The sequence below is a fragment of the Geotrypetes seraphini genome, chromosome 3, assembly GCF_902459505.1.
Source record: "Geotrypetes seraphini chromosome 3, aGeoSer1.1, whole genome shotgun sequence".
Classification (NCBI taxonomy): domain Eukaryota; kingdom Metazoa; phylum Chordata; class Amphibia; order Gymnophiona; family Dermophiidae; genus Geotrypetes; species Geotrypetes seraphini.
Genome location: NC_047086.1, coordinates 164,320,262 through 164,340,780, shown reverse-complemented (window position 1 = coordinate 164,340,780; position 20,519 = coordinate 164,320,262). Strand labels below are relative to the sequence as shown.

Sequence of the window (20,519 nt, the reverse complement as noted above, 5' to 3'; positions counted from 1 at the left end):
GCCTATGAGCTGGGTTTTGAAAAGACGTCCTGACATCTAGGTACCCTAGTCTAACCTAATACAAATTTTGCTCTGGCCTGGTTTATAATTCATGAAAGCTGGTTGCCAAATGAACCAAGCACAACAAAGCTCGACAACACAAAACAACGGATCACTAAATCACGTCACACCTGTTTGCCACTTACTGATGTTCATTCTGTGTAATTAAGTGAACACACACTGTCTCCATATGACTTCATTCAAACTTAAGGTAAAAAGAACAAATTTTAAAGACAGGTTTATGGAAACAGTCAATTAACAAGAAATGCTACAGTGGACAGATCCATACATGCAGTTTTATGATGAAAGCAGGTAATTACAGGAGTCTGTGCACCACAAAACTACCAACACAGTATTACTAAGTGAACAACACGAACTGCAGTATTAAAAGTGATATTGAAAAACACATACGGGAGTCTCTGGCAGTAGAAGGAAAGATTAGAGATTTTAGTGACACAATATTTATTTTAAAACTAAGAAAACAAAGTGCTAACATAATAACATTTTAAATTACAATGATTGTAAATTTAATGTTGAAGGAGGGGATATAGCCACAGTTGCTGAAAGTGGCATCTGTGCAACTGGTAGTTAAGGATCCCAAATTAGGGGTTGATCAAGTTAAAAATTTTAGACCTGGTTCAATTTTACCGATTTTAGCTAAGATAGTTTAAAAAATTGTGTATTACCAACTGAATGATCATCTACAGCAATGTAGTGTGTTAGACCATGGGTAGGCAATTCCGGTCCATGCGAGCCAGAGGCAGGTCAGGTTTTCAGGATATCCACAATAAATATGCACGAGATAGATTTGCATCTCAAGGAGGCAGTGCATGCAAATCCATCTCACACATATTCATTGTGGATATCCTGAAAACCTGATCTGCCTGTGGTTCTTGAGGATCGGAATTGCCTACCCCTGTGTTAGTCAAATATCAATATGGTTTCCATAGGAATCACAGTACCAAGTCTTTATTGCTAACTATGCTAGATGAAATTAGAAGTGGCTTTGATAAGGGAACCAGGTTCCTGGATATCTTTACTGCTTTTGATACATTAAATCATAACATCTTATTGAAAAGATTTTTGGACTATGGCCTGAGAGGAAATGTATTGCACTGGTTTGAGTTGTTATTGGACGATAAGAAGCAGGTGGTTCATGTACAGGACCATTTTTCTCAGTGTAGGACAATGTCTACGGGTGTGCTGCAGGGTTTGGCATCGTCAGCCATTTTGTTTAATCTGTATTTGTTCCCCCCCTTTGCAAATTGATGCATGGTTGATCATATAGAATATATGAAGAATATTTAATTTTTTTTCCCCGGTAGAGGATAGCATGTTGCAGGCAGAAATTAAATTAAATGAAACTTTGGAAGTAATTAAAAAATGGATGACTGATAAACTGATGTTGAATGTTGCTAAGACTAGAATTATGTCGAAATCAAGGGAGCAGAATTATCCTGTTACTTTGACAATCAATGTATTTAACAGTCGGATGAATATTGTTGAAAAGGTAGCCTATCTGGGTGTTTTTCTGGATTCTGAGCTCAGTTTTTGTCTACATGAACAGAATGTAATTAAAAAGACTTACTTTAAATTACGTGTGTTGAGTAAGCTTCGAGGATATTTGTCTAGATATGATTTTCAGAAAGTTGTCCATACTGTAGTGCTTGCAGGATTGAATTATTGTAATATTGTACTCCTGGGGATTCTTTCAACGTGTATGCGCGCCTTGCAGGTGGCGCAGAATTCCATCATATGTCTTTTGTGTGGAATTGGCTAATTTGAACATGTTACTAGACATTTTATAGTGATCCAAATACCAACGATATAAAGTTAAACACACCCCACCATTAAATCGTGATGTCTTGAGGATTATATAGTTTTATTTAATCACTTATCTTCCTTACATTGCTCCCTATAATTTATAACTTATAACTTGTGGGGTAAAAAAGCTGCAGAATATGGAGCAATATACCCAGTCTGGGTTCAAAACGTGATAAATCTGAGAAAACCGGCAGTGTCGTAAGGAGGACCAGAAATGAAGGCTGCTGCTTTACACTTACCCTGATGCAGCAGGATTGAAAGAATTTCTGCGCATCGCTGGCTGCGTCAGTAATAGCGCAGCGGCGAAAGATTCACAATACTGCCATCAAAAAGAACAGAGAAGATAACCGAATATTCGGCAGAGAAGATCTAAGATAAGTTCCTCTTTTTGATTTGGCTAAGAGGATAAATGCTCTAAACCAGGGGTGGGCAACTCCGGACCTCGAGGGCCGGAATCCAGTCGGGTTTTCTGGATTTCCCCAATGAATATGCATGAGATCTATTTGCAGGCACTGCTTGCAACACACATTCATTGGAGAAATCTTGAAAACCCGACTGGATTCCAGCCCTCGAGGACCGGAGTTGCCCACCCCTGCTCTACACTGTTGTTAAACTGCTGGTTGTGTATGCAACGATAGTGCTTGAGGCTGCAATTAGTACGATACGGGACCTGTTTAACATGTAAGATATTGCTACATTTATCTGACTGCACAAACTCATTAAAGATATAGGAATGCATGCTGTCCCACACTACAACATTGCTTGTGAGAAATAAGAAAGAAGATTTAGTAGTAAGAGAAAAAGAGAAGAAAAATAAACTTAAAGGGGTTTTTTTTGCCTATGACTTTATTAGGAGCAAAGTGAAGTGATTTATCACGTTTTGAACCCAGACTGGGTATATAGCTCCATATTCCGAGGCTTTTTTACCCCCAAAAGTTGTAAACTATAAATTATAGGGAGCAATGTAAGGAAGATAAGCGATTAAATAAAACTATGTAAGCCTCAAGACATTACAATTTACTAGTCGGGTGTGTTTATTTAAGCCAAAGTATCTGCAGGACTGTTTGATACCTTATGTACTTACTAGGGATTTGAGATCTTTGACACAGGCAGGCTTGGCTGTCCCCTCTCAGAAGACTTTGTATTACTATATGACACAGTGCATTCTCATGTGCAGGACCATCAGAGTGGAATAGGATGCCTGTGTACTTAAGGCGTTTAACAAACTTGTATGAATTTAAGCGACTGTTAAAAAAAACCCATATTTTTTTCTAATATGAAATATGGTGTTTAGTAATGTTGGCTCTATTATGACAGTGGATTTTCTGTGGGTGTGTCTGTTTGCATTACGATTGTTTTATTATGCATGTATTTATTGTAATCCACCTTGGATAAAGGCGGACAAGAAATAATAAATTCAAATTGAAAATTAATTGGGCCAGTATTTAGCCAGCGGCAGTCTGCATTTTTTTTGCCTGTTGCTGGCTTTATTTCCGGATAGTCGGCTAATGCTTATGCAGCTATGTGCAAAATCTAGTACTTAACTGTATAAGAAGAAATGCAAAGAAAAAAAAACACAAAAAGAAAGATCAAGCTGCAAAAAGAGCTGTTCTATTTATGCGGTAACCTTACACAGTTAAAAGCAGCACTTAACTGCATAAGTGCCAGCTCCATCTGCAGACTGACCATAAATTAGCCAGTTTTGTCTTAGGTGCTAACCATAGATATAAACTGGATAGTGCTGCTGAATATTCGCGATTAGTCCTGGCCGTTGAAATTGCTTTGAATATCGTCCGGGGAGTGTGTGGTGCAGTGGTTAGAGCTACAGCCTCAGCACCCTGAGGCTGTGGGTTCAAATCCCACGCTGCTCCTTGTGACCCTAGGCAAGTCACTTAATCCAAAATAAAAGGCTCCTTCCCCTTTTGAAATAATAGACACACTAAAATGTACTAGAGACAAGGTGGGGAATAAGACTTTCATTGCCATTTTTCCCAGACAAAATTTACATTTAAAGAAAAGAATATAAAGGAGAGGTATTTTTGAAAGAACAAGTCACTTAATCTCCCACTGCTCCAGGTACATTAAATAAGAGCGTGAGCCCACTGGGACATACAGGGAAAAATGCTTGAGTACCTCAATGTTAACCGCTTAGGCTATAAGTGGTATATAAATATTAAATAAATAAATACATAAATACATATAAGTACCCAACACACATACATGCCTGAATGCCTAAACATTGGTACCTACGGCTGACCATGGTGAAACCGTGCAGCAGGCCCGAGAGCAAGCATTGCAGTCTGGGCTGCTTCTTGACTGAACAAAATGGGGGGAGAAAAAAAAATAATTGATTCCCAAATATTCCTCTGTTTTATAACATAAAAATGATAGAAACAAGAATAAAATGGGGGGGGGGGGAACCCCTAAACTAAAACAGCTAAAATATGAAAGCTCAAGAGAGAAAACAAAAACTTTAAACCATAAGCAAAACAGAAATCCTACATTACAAGCATATAAGCAGCAAGCTGGCTTAGACTAACCTTGAAACAGCACAGTGTGTGTTCCCTGCCTGTTTAACTCATTTTTGTTGCTGCACACTTTCATTAAAAAAAAAAAGTTGTCTCTACAAGCTTTGGCTTCTCAACCATCCAGCTTCCACTCTGTGTGCCTAGTTCAAAAGCTAAGGGGAAGGTTATCTGGATCCCACGCCCAACAGAGCAGAAAAGCTTGACCTCGTGCACAACAGGGCAGAGAGGCTCAGCCCTAAGAGACAGTGAAAGGAGAACCTGAACAGAAATCGAACACCGATTTGCAAGGACAGTGGGACTCTCTCTCAAAAGTGTACAAGGGAGAAGTGAGAGAGCGGTGAGGTCTGAACTTGTGTCAGCAGTTGCTGCTCTGAACGTCCCCAAGGTAGGGCCTGTGCACAGGAAGATCATGGATAGGGAAGGTGGAGGCAGAGTCCTCACACAAGCTCCCGACTGACAGCTGCAGTATAATCAAAATGAGAGGTCCCAACTGCCACATAAATTCAAAGAAACATCAGTGTGTGCCACTTCTATCCATTTTTATAGGACTGTTTTAGGGTAGTGTTACTGAGGATCGCGATTGTTGAGTTTAATTCTCAAAATTCTGTTGGGGAGAAGGTGCTTATGGGCCCAGAAGTTAATTGAGGGGGCACACTGCCCTAAAGCACCTAATACACTTGCATCCGCCTTGCCCAGGAGCTGGTGCTGCTGCTTTGTGTTGTCACATATCGTGCACTCCTGTTCACACGAGACCCATTCAGGCTTTCATTCTGCACTACCAACTCTACTCTCTTGGAACAGAGTTCTATCCTGAGTCAGTATGTCAAGCTTTGTCTCTGGCCCTATTCAAAAGTAGGCTAAAAAGCCCACTTTTTTTTTAATTTTTTTTTTTTTTTTTTTGCTGTTGCTGCTTTTAAACATGTAACCCCTTATTCACCTGTTCAGTACCCATGTTTGTTTTAATGATTTCCGTATATTCAAAACCTTTCACCTAGATCAGGGGTGTCAAAGTCCCTCCTGGGCCGCAATCCAGTCGGGTTTTCAGGATTTCCCCAATGAATATGCATGAGAGCTATTTGCATGGACTGCTTTCATTGTATGCTAAAAGATCTCATGCATAGTCATTGCGGAAATCCTGAAAACCCGACCTAGAGCAAAAAGTTTAATTCTGAATGATTTACATTGAAGCTAAGGTTGTTTAAATTACATTCCAGTTCTTTATTTTTGTCAGCTTTCATCCGGGGAGAGGGAATAAATTATGGGATAGAAAGGAGGAAATGGGGGGGAATGGATGCTGGGGGGGGATTTTGGTTTATTATATAAAATGTTTGAAGGAATGATAGAATTTTATATAATATATGGATTAGAATTTTAACATTTGTGAATGATTTATTATTTGTAAAGAATATCTTTCTGTATAATTTATATGTATTTTTACTTTATTCCTTTAATAAAATGTTTGAACATAAATGGAACTCCCTAATCCCTTGTCTTGTTTGCCTGTCTTGGATAGATTGTAAACTCTGTCAAATAGGAATTGTGTCTTATGTGTTTGTGTACAGTGCTGTGCACATCTTGTAATACTATACTCACAGAAATGGTGATTAGTAGTTAGTAGCAGTAGTTATTCTTGCTTAACGGTTTCAAGTGACAATTGATGAGGAAGACATCTGGTCCAAGTGAGGGCAGTAGTTGAACAAGGCTGCGATACATAGTGCATGGGCTCTGCAATTACGATCAATTTTTACATATTTGAGAAAAAAATCCCCAGTTGAGAAAGTGATATTTCAGCAAACAATTTTCTTCTGCATAGTGTATTGCCAAACATCCTTCATTAATATCTAGCTCCAAAGAAAATTATAGACAGGAAAAGAAATCACTTCCTTGTATTGACAAGCCTTATTGTTCATAGGACATCTGTTGTAAATTGAGAATAAAGAACTGAGTCCTGGCAAATGCAAGTCAAGTAATGTCAGGTTGTAGTGTTAGTTCATTCACTATTCATTATCTTAGGCTACAGCAAGTCTTTGATAGCATAGAAAGCGCCCGTCCTACACAGGTAAGCCTATCCGGTCCCATGCACTCCTCCTGCATTCAAGCCATAACATTTACCTATATATTTCTTGATTAAGGAGGGTACAATAGAATCAAGCAATAGAACCAGCCTGCCTATTCACCAGCTTCTCATTTTTACAAAGCTTCATATAGTTATTTATTGAGATTTATTAACCGCCTTTATGAAGTGATTCGCCCAAGACAGTGTACAGCAGGTATACTTCAACCTAAAATAGATTATTTATTTATTCATTCATTCATTCATTCAATTTTCTATACCATTCTCCCAGGGGAGCTCAGAATGGTTTAATCTAATCTAATCTTTGATTTATATACAGGGTCATCTCCCAGCGGAACTCGACTCGGTTCACATATAATTAAGACTAGATTACATAGCAGAAGAGAAGGAAGAACTAATGAAAAACTAAAGTACATAAAAGCATAAGAAAAATAAGTATAATATTATCATTTCGTTGAGGCCATTTAAAAATTGTGAGAACCACAAAGTTTTCAGGAATTTACGAAATAATTGCAGCTGGCATAAAAGCCTAATGGAGTCAGGAATTTCATTCCAGATCTCTACAAACTTGAAAACAAAAGATCGACTGAGCTTCCCAGCAGATTTAATTCCCTTAAAGCAGGAGTGTCAAAGTCCCTCCTCGCCTGCCGTTATCCCTCTATCCTGGAACTCCCCAACCCCTACTTCCTCCAGATCCTCCCAAATTTTTAAACTATCCTTCCCTTCCATAAAAGGTATTTCCCATGTAGGCAAACTTGGGTCATCCCTCCCCTTTAGAATCACTGAGATCTGGAATAACCTCACCTCCCCGAACCTCAAGCTCCCTCCAACTCTTCCGCAAACACCTAAAAACCTGGCTATTCTCAAAACTGTAACACTTCCCCCCTCTTAGGCCTCTCACCTTCCCCCTTTACACCTAACTCTTTAATCTCTCCACTGTAGTTCCTCTCTCATCCTTCTTCCTGTAAACCGTGCCGAGCTCCGCATTCGTGGAGATGGTGCGGTATATAAACCCAAGGTTTAGTTTAGTTAGTTTAGTTTAGTTTTCAGGATTTCCCCAATGAATATGCATGAGATCTATTTGCATGCACTGCTTTCATTGTATGCTAACAGATCTCATGCACATTCATTGGGGAAATCCTGAAAAAACCGACTGGATTGCGGCCCTCGAGGAGGAACTTTGACACCCCTGCCTTAAAGGAAGGGAAGGCTAACGTATATCTTTGTGTGTTTCTCAAATGGCAAAGTCATAGGGTATTCCAACACAAAGGATCAAATATTCCATAGAGAAGCTACATGAATTTATTCAGGTACTCAAGCATTTTTCCCTGTCTTTCCCCGATTAGATCCACTGAAGGACTTCTTAACTTTAGGAAAGCAATAAAAACATATATGTTCACCTAACTCCTCCACCCACGACCACTAAAAGTACAAAGAAATGTATATTGATACAAGATCCTCAGTATGCGTCGAGCTAGGATAAAAACTTGTACCAAAAAAAAACTTGTACTATAACTATGGCAAATTGTATATTATGTATGTTAACCTGTCCCAAGCTCTTTGGGGAGGACAGGATAGAAAACAAATTAAATAAATAAATAAAACTTACAATTCTGTTAACAGCAAACAGTAGTAAAAAGACCAAATATAAACAAAAATGCAATGAATGAGACAGAGTTAAAATCAGTAAAATGAAACTTAATAAAAGGACTACCCTGAAGAGTTTTAGAAATATATTTACAGTATTAACAGCACTGGAATTCAGATGAGAGAGAATACATATTTTTATTTATTTAAAAAATTTATCAACTGCCTATATCTAGGGGCTCCTGTTACTAAGGTGCGCTAGTATTTTAGCACACACAGCAGATTAGCGCGCACTAACCCTGCGCTACACGGCTAGAACTAATGCCAGCCCAATGCTGGCATTAGCGTCTAGTGCGCGCAGCATTGTAGCGTGCGCTATTCCGTGCGTTAAAGCCCTAACGCAGCTTAGTAAAAGGAGCCCTAGGTGGCATTACAATAACAACATGCAAACAGGACTTTTACAAACATGTTGGGTTACGGGTGAAAAATCGCATTTTAAATAGAAACATAGAAACATAGAAGATGACGGCAGAAAAGGGCTACAGCCCATCAAGTCTGCCCACTCTGCTTACCCACCCCCCTGTGGCCCTAATGACCCAATTTCCTTATCTTGACCCTCTTAGGGATCCCACATGAGTATCCCATTTATTCTTAAAGTCTGGCACGCTGTCTGCCTCGATCACCTGCACTGGAAGCTTGTTCCAATGATCAACCACTCTCTCTGTGAAGAAATACTTTCTGGTGTCATAAGAACATAAGCGTTGCCTCTGCCGGGTCAGACCAGGGGTCCATCGTGCCCGGCAGTCCGCTCCCGCAGCGGCCCTCCAGGTCCATGACCTGAAAGTTTTCCCTACCTAACCTAAAATGTCCATACCCTATTCGCTCAAAGTCCTGTAAGTTTTCCCTACCTAACCTAAAATGTCCATACCCTATTCGCTCAAAGTCCTGTAAGTTTTCCCTACCTAACCTAAAATGTCCATACCCTATTCTCTCAATATCCTGTAAGGTAAACCTCTATCTGTACCCTGTTATCCCCTTCACTTCCAGGAAGTCATCCAGTCCCTTTTTGAACCCCAGAATTGTACTCTGTCTTATCACCTCTCCGGGAAGTGCGTTCCAGGTGTCCACCACCCGTTGAGTGAAGAAGAACTTCCTTGCATTTGTTATGAATCTGTCTCCTCTCAGTTTTTCTGAATGACCTCTTGTTTTAGTTGTCCCTGCTAGTCTAATGAATCTGCCCCTCTCCACCTTCTCTATGCCTCTCATGATTTTATAAGTCTCTATCATGTCCCCTCTCAGTCTCCGCTTTTCCAGGGTAAAGAGCCCCAGCCTGTCTAACCGTTCGGCATATGAAAGGTTCTCCATACCCTTTATCATCCTCGTTGCTCTCCTCTGGACCCTCTTAAGTATTGCCATGTCTTTTATAGTACAAAAGGGAGACATAGGGCTCCTTTTACAAAGGTGCGCTAACGTTTTTAGTGCACGCACCGGATTAGTGCGCGCTAGCCGAAAAACTACCACCTGCTTAAAAGGAGGCGGTAGCGGCTAGTGCGTGTGGCATTTTAGCACGCGCTATTCCACGCATTAGGGCCCTAATGTACCTTTGTAAAAGGAGCCCATAATTCTTATGAAGTATCTAATACGCACAAATTAGAACACTCAAATAACATAGATATGGCGCTAATGCTTTTCTATAAATACAGCCCAACTATAGCCGAGGGGTCAAACGCAGATATTTGATGGGGACAAGATGGGATAGACAGATGGGAGGCTAAACTCAAGGCAACCTATTTTACAGGGTTCAACAAGGTATAAGGAACTGATTTAGTTAGTATGTATGGCAAGCTAGTTCTTGTGCAGAATAAGTGTATAGTCAATATACCACCCTTATTAAAAAAAAACATCAGATTAGAAAAGACAGCTTGGAGGCCCTGCCAAAGACCACCATCTCCAACACAATCCCCAAACACTTGAGAAAAATAACAAGATTTAAGACCTGCTAGTTAACAAACCTTCCTTCTGAAGATATTTAGAACTGAATTCCCAAAATAGCGGGGATAGCATGCAAAGTGCAGAATGGCGAGTAATTCCATGGCACATACTAGATAGCAGTGAAATGAATAAAAGATTGTCATCCTGAGAACCTAATACATGCAATGGAATGTGTGGAGTCAGTATCTTAAAAAGTGCTGTGGGCTGGCTGGTCTTAATCATCTTGAAAATGAGCACAGGTAGTTTGAGCTTTATCCTACATAGGCTACATAAGAACATAAGCATTGCCTCTGCTGGGTCAAACCAGTGGTCCATCATGCCCAGCAGTCCACTCGCGCGGCGGCCCATCAGGTCCAAGACCTGTATAGTAATCCTCTATCTATACCCTTCAATCCCCTTTTCCTTCAGGAAATCAACCAATCCCTTCTTGAAACCTAATACTGTACTCTGTCCTATCACACCCTCTGGAAGTGCATTCCAAGTGTCCACCACCCTTTGGGTGAAGAAGAACTTCCTAGCATTGGTTCTGAATCTTTCCCCTTTTAATTTTTCCAAATGCCCTCTCGTTTTTGTAGTTTTTGAAAGTTTGAAGAATCTGTCCCTCTCCACTTTCTCCATGCCCTTCTTGAACTTGTAAGTCTCTATCATGTTCCCTCTAAGCCTTCGCTTCTCCAGGGAAAAAAGCCCCAGTTTCTCTAATCTTTCAGCATATGAAAGGTTTTCCATACCTTTTATCAATCTCGTTGCTCTTTTCTGTTACCCTCTCGAGTATTGCCATATCCTTTTTAAGGTACGGCGACCAATATTGGACACAATACTCCAGATGCCCGATATAATGGCAGGATAACTTCCTTCGTTCTGGTTGTAATACTTTCTTGATAATACCTAGCATTCTGTTTGCCTTCTTAGAGGCCACTGCGCACTGTGCCGACGGCTTCATTGTTTTGTCCACCAGTACCCCTAAGTCCTTCTCTAGGCTACTTTCACCCATTACCAGCCCTCCCATCATATAGCTGAACATCGGGTTTCTGTTCCCTATATGCAAGACTTTACATTTCTCTACATTAAAGTTCAACTGCCATTTATTCACCCACTCTCCCAGTTTGTTCAGGTCCCTTTGTAAATCTTCACAGTCCTCTTTAGTCCTAACCCCACTAAAAAGTTTTGTGTCATCTGCGAATTTTATAACTTCGTACTTCGTCCCTGTTTCTAGGTCATTAATAAATATATTGACCAGCAGCGGTCCGAGTACCAACCCCTGCAGAACACCACTCGTGACCCTTCTCCAGTCCGAGTAGTGGCCCTTCACTCCTACCGTTTGCTTCCTACCCGCCAACCAATTTTTAATCCATCTATGCACCTCCCCTCCCACCCCATGGTTCCTCAGTTTCCGTAGTAGGCGTTCGTGGGATACCTTGTCGAAGGCTTTTTGGAAATCTAAGTATACGATGTCTATGGGGTCCCCTTTGTCCATTTGTTTGTTAATTCCTTCGAAGAAGTGTAATAAGTTCGTTTGGCACGATCTTCCCTTGGAGAAGCCATGTTGGCTTGTTTTCATCAGTTTATTCCTTTCTAGATGCTCATTGATGCTGTCTTTTATCAGTGCTTCCGCCATCTTCCCCGGGACCGAAGTCAGACTTACCGGTCTGTAGTTCCCCGGGTCACCTCTCGATCCTTTTTTAAAGATGGGCGTAACATTTTAAAGATGGGCGTAACATTTGATTTTCTTTGATAACGGGAGAGATGTGATCAGCTGACCTGCAACTAAAGTAGGCGAATAACTGTTTTGAATAAGATGAAATCTCTTATGATTGTCAAATACTATTATAAAGAACATTACAACAGTTCAAACAACTTATTAAACATGAATTAACACACGCAAAGCATCCTCACCCAAATGAGATTTCAGTGATCTAATCTGAGGAAATGCGTGGAAACAAGTTTTGACAACTGTTGACATTTAGAAATCAAAAAAAGTCAAAGCAGAATCAAGAATGACTTGCAAAATCCAAGTGAAGACTGAATAACCAAATCATGAACATCAAGTATAAGTACCGTATATACTCAAATATAAGTTGATCCGAATATAAGTCGAGACTCCCCTTTTCCCAAAAAAGGAGGAATAAAAATGGTTGACTCGAATATAAGTCGGGTAGCTTAATATTCAAGCGTTTTGCCCCATCAGGCTCTGCACCCAGCCCTTTTCTTCCTCCCCGCCCATGTCAGGCTCTGCACCCAGCATCCTTCCATCATCCCCTCCCCTGTCAGGCTCTGCACTCTCCCTCCCAGGCTCTGCCCTCTGTCCCCCCCCCCGCCCTATCTTCCTACCTCTGCCGATCTGGTGGAGGTGCAGCGACCCAGGTCCTCTGCCGATCGTTGGTGGAGGTGCAGCGGGCAGGAGCAAGCTTTCTGAAGTTCTGCCCTGCTGCTAACTAGCTGTGCAGATCCACTTAGTCCAAATCAGCAACACGAGCAGCAGTGCAATTTGGCGCTACTTCTCGGCGCTGAGTGGCTTCCATACTGGCTCCCACGAATTCTAGTGAGAATTCACGGGAGCCAGTAAGGAAGCTGCTCAGCGCCGAGAAGCAGCACCAAATTGCACTGCTGCTCGTGCCGCTGAGATGGACTATGTGGATCTGCGCAGCCGGTTAGCAGCGGGGCAGGAATTCAGAAAGCTTGCTCCTGCCCGCTGTGCCTCCACCAGATCGGCAGAGGTAGGAAGATAGGGCAGGGAGGAGGAGGGGGGCAGAGCCTGGCCACGGCGGCCTTAAAAAATTCTGGGAGGGGGTATTGACACAAATATAAACTGGGACCCCCATTATTGGGCCAATTTTTTGGCCCCAAAATCCTGGTTTATATTTGAGTATATAAGGTAAGCGACTCCGCACTTGCCTACGTCTAAAGTTTGTGCAGTTCTAAGCTGTAGATCTGTGTATCTCAAGCTGTGTGCCGAGGCACACTAGTGTGCCTCCTGAGATTCCAAGTATGCCGTGGCACACTGAGGAGGAAGAGAGGCGCCTGCCAGTTGACTTCCCTACGCAGTACAGCGCTAGCGCTGCCCGATTCGTTAAAGGCCTGCATGTTTCCCCCTTCTCTCTAGTGTCCTCTAGTTTCCCCGCTGGCCTCCCAGGCTCACCTTTAAAGCTAATTACAGCAGCCTGCAGAGGATCGCTGGTAGGTAAAATGATTTTATTTTCAATATAGTGATCAAAATGTGTCAGTTTTGAGAATTTATATCTGCTGTGTATATTGTGTGTATATGACAAATGAATGGAAAAAATTGCATTACAAATAGTAAAGGGGATGAGATCTGGGGCAGAGCTTGGGTGGGCCTAGGGAGGTCTGCGATTGGGGTACTCAGTTGATATTTGGTAGACTTAGGGGATACTTAGCTTGAAATAGTTGAGAAACACTGCTGTAGGCAATCAGCTGGCGCCAGTGCTTTTCCTTCTCTCCAGCCCTCTTCCCTGCTGCCACCCTCTACTGGTGTCGCAGGGCCCATCTGGAGGGCCTCTGCACATGCGCGGATGTCAACATGATGATGTAACGCATATGCGGGATGTGATCACGGCAATGTCTATGCATTTCTGGGTGTCTCAAGCCGTGGCCACTACCTTTAGTGTGCCCCGGCTCGAGAAAGTTTGAGAGACTGCTGTAGATGAACAAAATAGACCACCACATACAAAACTGCAAGCCTAGATATTTTTGATATAGCCTTCAATTCTTAACCCTACTCCTCTGCCCTCCAAAACAACCAGCTGATTAACTGTTCCCCTTAACTGTATCCATGACATCCTATTTATCTGTCTTGGATGTTTAGATTGTAAGCTCTTTCGAGCAGGGACTGTCTTCTTCTTAGTAACTCTGTAGTGCTGTGTACGTCTGGTAACGCTATAGAAATAATTAATAGTAGTGTGAAGAGTTTCAGTCTTTGGGAAGCAGAGCTGAGATTGTGATGTCATAATGCTTCATTCCACCAATAAAAGCTAACCTCATCAGTGATGTCACAATGGCTTGATTGTCCTGTACTCCCTTCTGCCCTCCAACCCAACCAGCTGATTAACCGTTCCCCTTAACTGTATCCACGACATCCTGTTTGTCTGTCTTGGCTGTTTAGATTGTAAGCTCTTTTGAACAGGGACTGTTTTCTTCTTCTTTGTGACTCTGTGCAGCACTGCGTGCGTCTGGTTGCGATGTAGAAATAATTAATAGTAGTACTAGTAGTCTATATTCAGCAAGTTAAAACAACCATAATCACAGGTGAATTAAAGAGTGCTGGGACAAACCCCGCGCTTCAAAAGCAGTGTTGTACACTACCCTGCGAAAGGTACCAGGTCCATTTATCTGAGTCCTCTGCAGTGTCTTGGGGGGGTGGGGGAATCATGGTTGTCGTTAAGGGCAACACCTGATGGCTCACCATGAAACAGTTTTGGAAGAAGCCCTGATGCATGGTAGGGGTTGGAGGTGGTGATAATAGCAGTGAAAAACACGGGTCTAGCTTCTCCTTTAATGATCGCAGGGACCCAAGAACATTATCAGGTGCATTAGCCTGCACCACCACTTGAAATGTACTTGGTTTCCCCCAGGTTAAAGAAAATTACAAGGTTTAACAAGATCCACATTGAACTATTTTAATAACCTGCTGCAGACTGCCAAGGACAGAAAGCAGTAAAACTAAGAAAAGAAAATTACAAACTCGAAACTGGTGGCCTGTTTGTCTCCTTCACATCAGTGCAAGTGTTAGGTCAGCAGTTTTCAATTTGAGAATAAATCTGCAGTGATTAGTCAATCTTTGCATTTTCCTCATAAAAAGTTATTGTCCGCTAGGAGTGTTATTTTTATTTATTCCTGCTCAAATTGTACCCAACATGGGAGCCACAAGCCATGACTGCATTTTCTTATCGGTACATATTAGACAGCCTTATCAACTGTCCTACAGAGAAAGGAAGTGTTGAAAGGTTTCTTTAAGGATAACAAATGAAAAGTGAAGAATATAAAGAAAATCCAAAGTGTACGTATATTATTCTGGCAAGTTCACCCCAGATGAACCTTCAGTTCCGGTATTAACAAACACGAATAACACTTATGCCTTCATAAGGTATAAAATGGATCCAATTTTGAAAAAAAAATTATTAAACAGTACAAGATTTTGGGGCTCATCTTCATAAAAAGATAAACATCCATAAAATGGCATAAAAGGGCAGATAAACATTTTTCTCGCCAAACCTTTCTAATTCGCTATCTTTGAAACCCATGTTCTATACCAGGGGTGGGCAACTCCGGTCCTCGAGGGCCAGAATCCAATCGGGTTTTCAGATTTTCCCCAATGAATATGCTTGAGATCTATTTGCATGCACTGCTTTCAATGCATATTCATTGGGGAAATCCTGAAAACCCGACTGGATTCCGGCCCTAGAGGACCGGAGTTGCCCACCCCTGTTTTAGACAGAGATCTATGCTGTTCGTCTGCAGTATATCAAAATCTCAAGGGGGCATGTTAAAGGCGTGGTGTGGGCCAGACTAAGGCAGGCTTATGACTTGGACGTTTTTCTGCCCAAGTTAGATGTCTGGGGCTAGACCTGTTTTAATAACAAATAAGTGCCCAAACTGACTAGATAGATTATTGCAAAGATTAAAAATATTCTTCCCTGATTGTAATATATGACATATGAGGGAGGGTGGGGGGAGGGGAAATCTGATTATTAAAGAAATAGATCATTATATATATATTAAATGAGGGGGGTACAATATTTTAGGATGATACGATCAAATGTAAGAATTCAAGTGTTTTTAAATGTTCAAATGTTAAACATCATTTACTATACTTGATTTTAAGATATGAAATGAATAAAGATTAAAATATATATATATATATATAATTAGTCGCTAAAGCCTCAGACTTATCCATATTTAATTTAAATCCTGAAAAATCTCCAAATTCTCTAAAACTTTCTAATAAATGTTTGAAAAGATAAATGTGGATTTGTTAGATGAACTAAAATATCATCAGCAAATGCAGCTATTTTGAAAGTAAATTCTCCTATAGTAACCCCCCTAATATCAGTATTTGAAATTATATCGCTAATTAATGGATCCAATGTTAAAATGAACAATAATGGTGATAAAGGGCATCCCTGTCTCGTTCCTTGATTTATTTGAAAAAAATCTGAAAAAATCCCATTTACATAAACTCTAGCCTGTGTTTCCGAATACAATCTTTTAATAGCATCTTGAAAAAACCCCATAAAACCATATTTAGTTAAAATTGCAAATAAAAAGTCCCATCTTACCCTATCAAACGCATTTTCAGCATCAAAGCTAATAAGTAACGAAGGAATTTTTTTAGACGTACCCATTCCAAAGAAGATAATATTAATCTAATATTTTTGACAAACCCTACCTGTGGCTCAGCAATCAAATCTGGTAAAATTTTTGACAATCTATTAGTCAAAATTTTTGCCAACAATTTAGCCTCATAACATAATAGAGAAATTGGCCTATAAGACTCAACCTTCTTGGGATCTTTCCCAGGCTTTGGAAATAGAATAATTTGTGATTGACGTAAAGTTGGTGATAAAATTTTTTCTTTAATTTGATTATTAATCATTGAAACTAAAGAGGAAGAGATATTTTTCCCCATTATCTTATAAAATTCTGCCCTATATCCATCCAATCCAAGTGCTTTACCCAATGGACTTTGCTGAATAGCTAATAATATTTCCTCTTCCCCAATTAAACGATTTAAATAAATTTGGTCATTCTGCCCTATACATGGTAAATTTAAACTAGATAAATTAAGTATCACTAAATAAACCATTATCATGACTATATGTAAACAAGGATGAATAATAATCTTGAAATTTTTTACAAATATCTTTTTCTTTAGTATATATTTGACCTTGGGAGGATTGAATTTTTTAAATTCTAGTGTTACCACTAGCACCTTTAACCAAACGAGCTAAGAAAGCTCCAGTCTTATTACCATGTTTATATAACTGATATTGATAATATCGTTGATGCGAAAGTTCATTCAATTGATGTTGAATTGCTAGTAAATTAGCACTAATATACTGATATACACTGAAGATGGTGAGCGAGACCAACCAGAAAAACTCCAAACTGACAAAAAAATATCCCACTCTTCAAAGCATAGGGTATAAACAGGAGGAGGAAAAGGATCTCTGAAACCTGCTTGGTGACAGGGAATTAACCTCAGCCAAGTCTGACAAGGTTCCATGTTTCATTAATTGATCCTGAAAAACCTCCTCCTATTTTAGTTATTTTTTACTTATAGTAATTTTAATCATTTTATTAATGATTTAACTTAAAATCTTCTCCATTAAATCTTCATTAAAACCATATTAGTGCAGGTCCCATTTTATGCAATGGGACTTAGTTACTAATAACTGGAGTTAACAGTAAAATAACCAATCTTGATGGTACCCCTCAAAGATATCCTCTCCTTTTAAAGACCAAAGGAGAGAGGGAGAGACTATTTGGGTTTCAGGGATCCAGATATTAAAATTATATTTATAAATTTTTAAAATTTCTAAGCTTACACCTTAAGAATATTTTACGCTACATTTATTTGTCTGAAAATTAATCAGAGAGTCAACCTTTCCCCCCCTCAAAAAAAAAAAAAAAGAAGTCTGTGAAACTGGAACGGGAACAATCATCTAAGCAAGACTGTACTAAGAGTTTCAGGGAAAGAGGAAGACGATGAGATTCCAATGGGAGTCCCATCCTTTCAATTTATGGACCAGTAGCCAGCAGGATGGTGACTGGAAAAATGTTATCCCCATCAATTTAGTTCTGCATTTAAGTTAGTAATGATATTTGACACTGGCTTGTTTGGCTTAAGTAAAACCGTGCCCTGAAATTCCTCAAGTGCTGCCTCCACATAACTACATAAATTTGGCTGGAGTTTGGGGGAGGGAGGGGGCGGTGTAGATTTTCAAGAGCAAAGATTTATTTGGGTAATTCTAATCTAATCTTCCATCAGGCTTCCAGATGTAAAGTTAATGAATCCTTTAGTCTTGGGGGGAGCATTTTCTACCATTTACAATACGTTAAAAGAAAAGAAGAAAAATTATTTTCATATCAAGCAGTACAGTTAAGGACCATTCTACCTCCTATGATAGACAAAATGTTTTTGTATACTAGGTTTTGAAGACAATTGAAACCTTTTCTGTTTCAGAAATACTTAGTATAAATTACAAATTAAAAATCATAAGACCTCTCTATTTATTTTGTTGCAAACCACCTTGAACCAGGTACTGGGATTAAACGGTATTTAAGCAAATGCAATTAAAAATATTGCTAGAGAAGGAAAGTCATTTTCCTTCTCTAACATGATCTGTATAGTTTTCCAAGCCCATTCTGCAACATGTAGATAAACTCTGGAATTCATTGCCAGAGAATGTGATGAAAGCAGTTAGCTTAGCAGGGTTTTTAAAAAATGTTTGGATGGACAAAGGGGACCCCATAGACATCGTAAACTTAGACTTCCAAAAAGCCTTTGACAAGGTACCCCATAAATGTCTACTTCAGAAACTGAAGAACCATGGGGTGGAAGGAGACGTACACGGATCAGGAACTGGTTGGCGAGTAGGAAGCAGAGGGTAGGAGTGAAAGGCCATACTATGACTGCAGGAGGGTCACGAGTGGTGTTCCGCAACGGTCGTTGCTTGAACTGCTGCTATTCAATGTATTTATAAATGATCTAGAAACAGTGACGAAGTACGAAGTAATACAATTCGCAGACGACACCAAACTATTTAATGGGGCTAGGACTAAAGAGGACTGCGAAGATTTATAAAGAGACCTGAACAAACTAAGGAAGTGGGCGACGAGATGGCAGATGAAGTTCAATGTAGAGAAATGTAAAATCTTGCATGTAGGAAACAGAAATCCGAGGAACAACTACACGATGAGAGGGCTGGTAATGGGTGAAAGTAGCCTAGAAAAGGACTTGGGGGTACTGGTAGACAAGACAATGAAACCATCGGCACAGTGACCTCTGAGAAGGCGAACAGAATGCTAGGTATTATCAAGAAAGGTGTTACAACCAGAACGAAGGAAGTTATCTTGTCGTTGTATCGGGCGATGGTGCGCCCGCATCTGGAGTACTGTGTCCAATATTGGTCGCCGTACCTTAAGAAGGACATGGCGATACTCATGAGAGTTCAGAAAAGAGCGACGAGATTGATAAAAGGTATGGAAAACCTTTCCTATGCTGAAAGATTGGAGAAACTGTGGCTCTTTTCCCTGGAAAAGCAGAGGGTTAGAGGGGACATAGAGAAAGTGGAGAGGGACAGATTCTTCAAACCTTCGAAGACTACAAGAACGAGAGGGCATTCGGATAAATTAAAAGGGGACAGATTCAGAACTGATGCTAGGAAGTTCTTCTTCACCCAGAGCGTGGTGGACACCCGGAATGCGCTTCCAGAGGGTGTGGTAGGACAGAGTACGGTATTGGGTTTCAAGAAAGGATTAGATGTTATCCTGGAGGAAAAGGGGATTGAAGGGTATAGATAGAGGATTAATATGCAGGTCCTGGACCTGATGGGCCGCCGCGTGAGCAGGCTGCTGGGCATGATGGACCTCTGGTCTGACCCAGCAGAGGCACTGCTTATGTTTGGATAATTTCATAAAACAAAAGTCCAAAAGCTGTTATTAAGATGAACTTGAGGAAATCCACTGCTTATTCCTGGGATAAGCAGCATAAAATCTATTTTACTCCTTGGAATCTTGCCAGGTACTTGTGGACCTGGGTGGGCCACTGTTGGAAACATGATACTGGGCTTGATGGATCTTGGTCTGTCCCATAAGAGTTGCCAGAATGGCCAATTCTTATGTTCTTACATGCTGTTATGTTCATTGGTATTTTCCTTCTTCTCAAATACATGTGATTATAGGTGTATTAAAGACTAAACGTATCTCATCTGAAGTCTGTTTGCAGCTATTGAGCTAGATAAATCAATGATCACAGCTTTTATAAACAATAAATCATGGATGATATTCAAAATGAAATGTGAAGTGCTCAGACCTTATAACCTGTGTTTTTTAGTGTAATCACCAAAACGAGGTTAACAAGGGGACCATCATAGCCTTCACAGTCCCCTAACCACCTGTACTTTGTAAATGAAAGAAGATGTACTTATCTTAGCCAGGTGGTTGTTGGTAATGTTAATCCTCGTTCAGACCAACTTAAACCATGTGATGTGACCTTAAAATTTTTCTCAGCTTGTACTGTTCAGCCTATGGTCCCTATGGGGGGACTGGGACCATAGGCTGAACAGTACAAGCTGAGAAAAATTTTAAGGTCACATCACATGGTTTAAGTTGGTCTGAACGAGGATTAACATTACCAACAACCACCTGGCTAAGATAAGTACATCTTCTTTCATTTACAAAGTACAGGTGGTTAGGGGACTGTGAAGGCTATGATGGTCCCCTTGTTAACCTCGTTTTGG

General features: G+C 40.4%; 1 protein-coding gene across 8 annotated transcripts in view; it reads right to left on the bottom strand.

Annotated features, from left to right (window-relative positions):
* The window catches only part of PLEKHG1 (pleckstrin homology and RhoGEF domain containing G1), a 298,003-nt gene that overhangs the window by 247,906 nt on the left and 29,578 nt on the right, over positions 1-20,519 (bottom strand). The window contains exons 3-4 of one of the 8 annotated variants that reach the window (XM_033937878.1): positions 11,687-11,808; positions 5,985-6,116 (exon numbers count right to left, since the gene is read on the bottom strand). The exons of 6 other annotated variants lie outside the window; for them this stretch is intronic. The gene's annotated coding sequence lies outside the window, so the exon portion shown is untranslated. The remainder of the gene's footprint in view (positions 1-5,984; positions 6,117-11,686; positions 11,809-20,519) is intronic. One more of the 8 variants, XM_033937879.1, reaches the window with a different exon arrangement.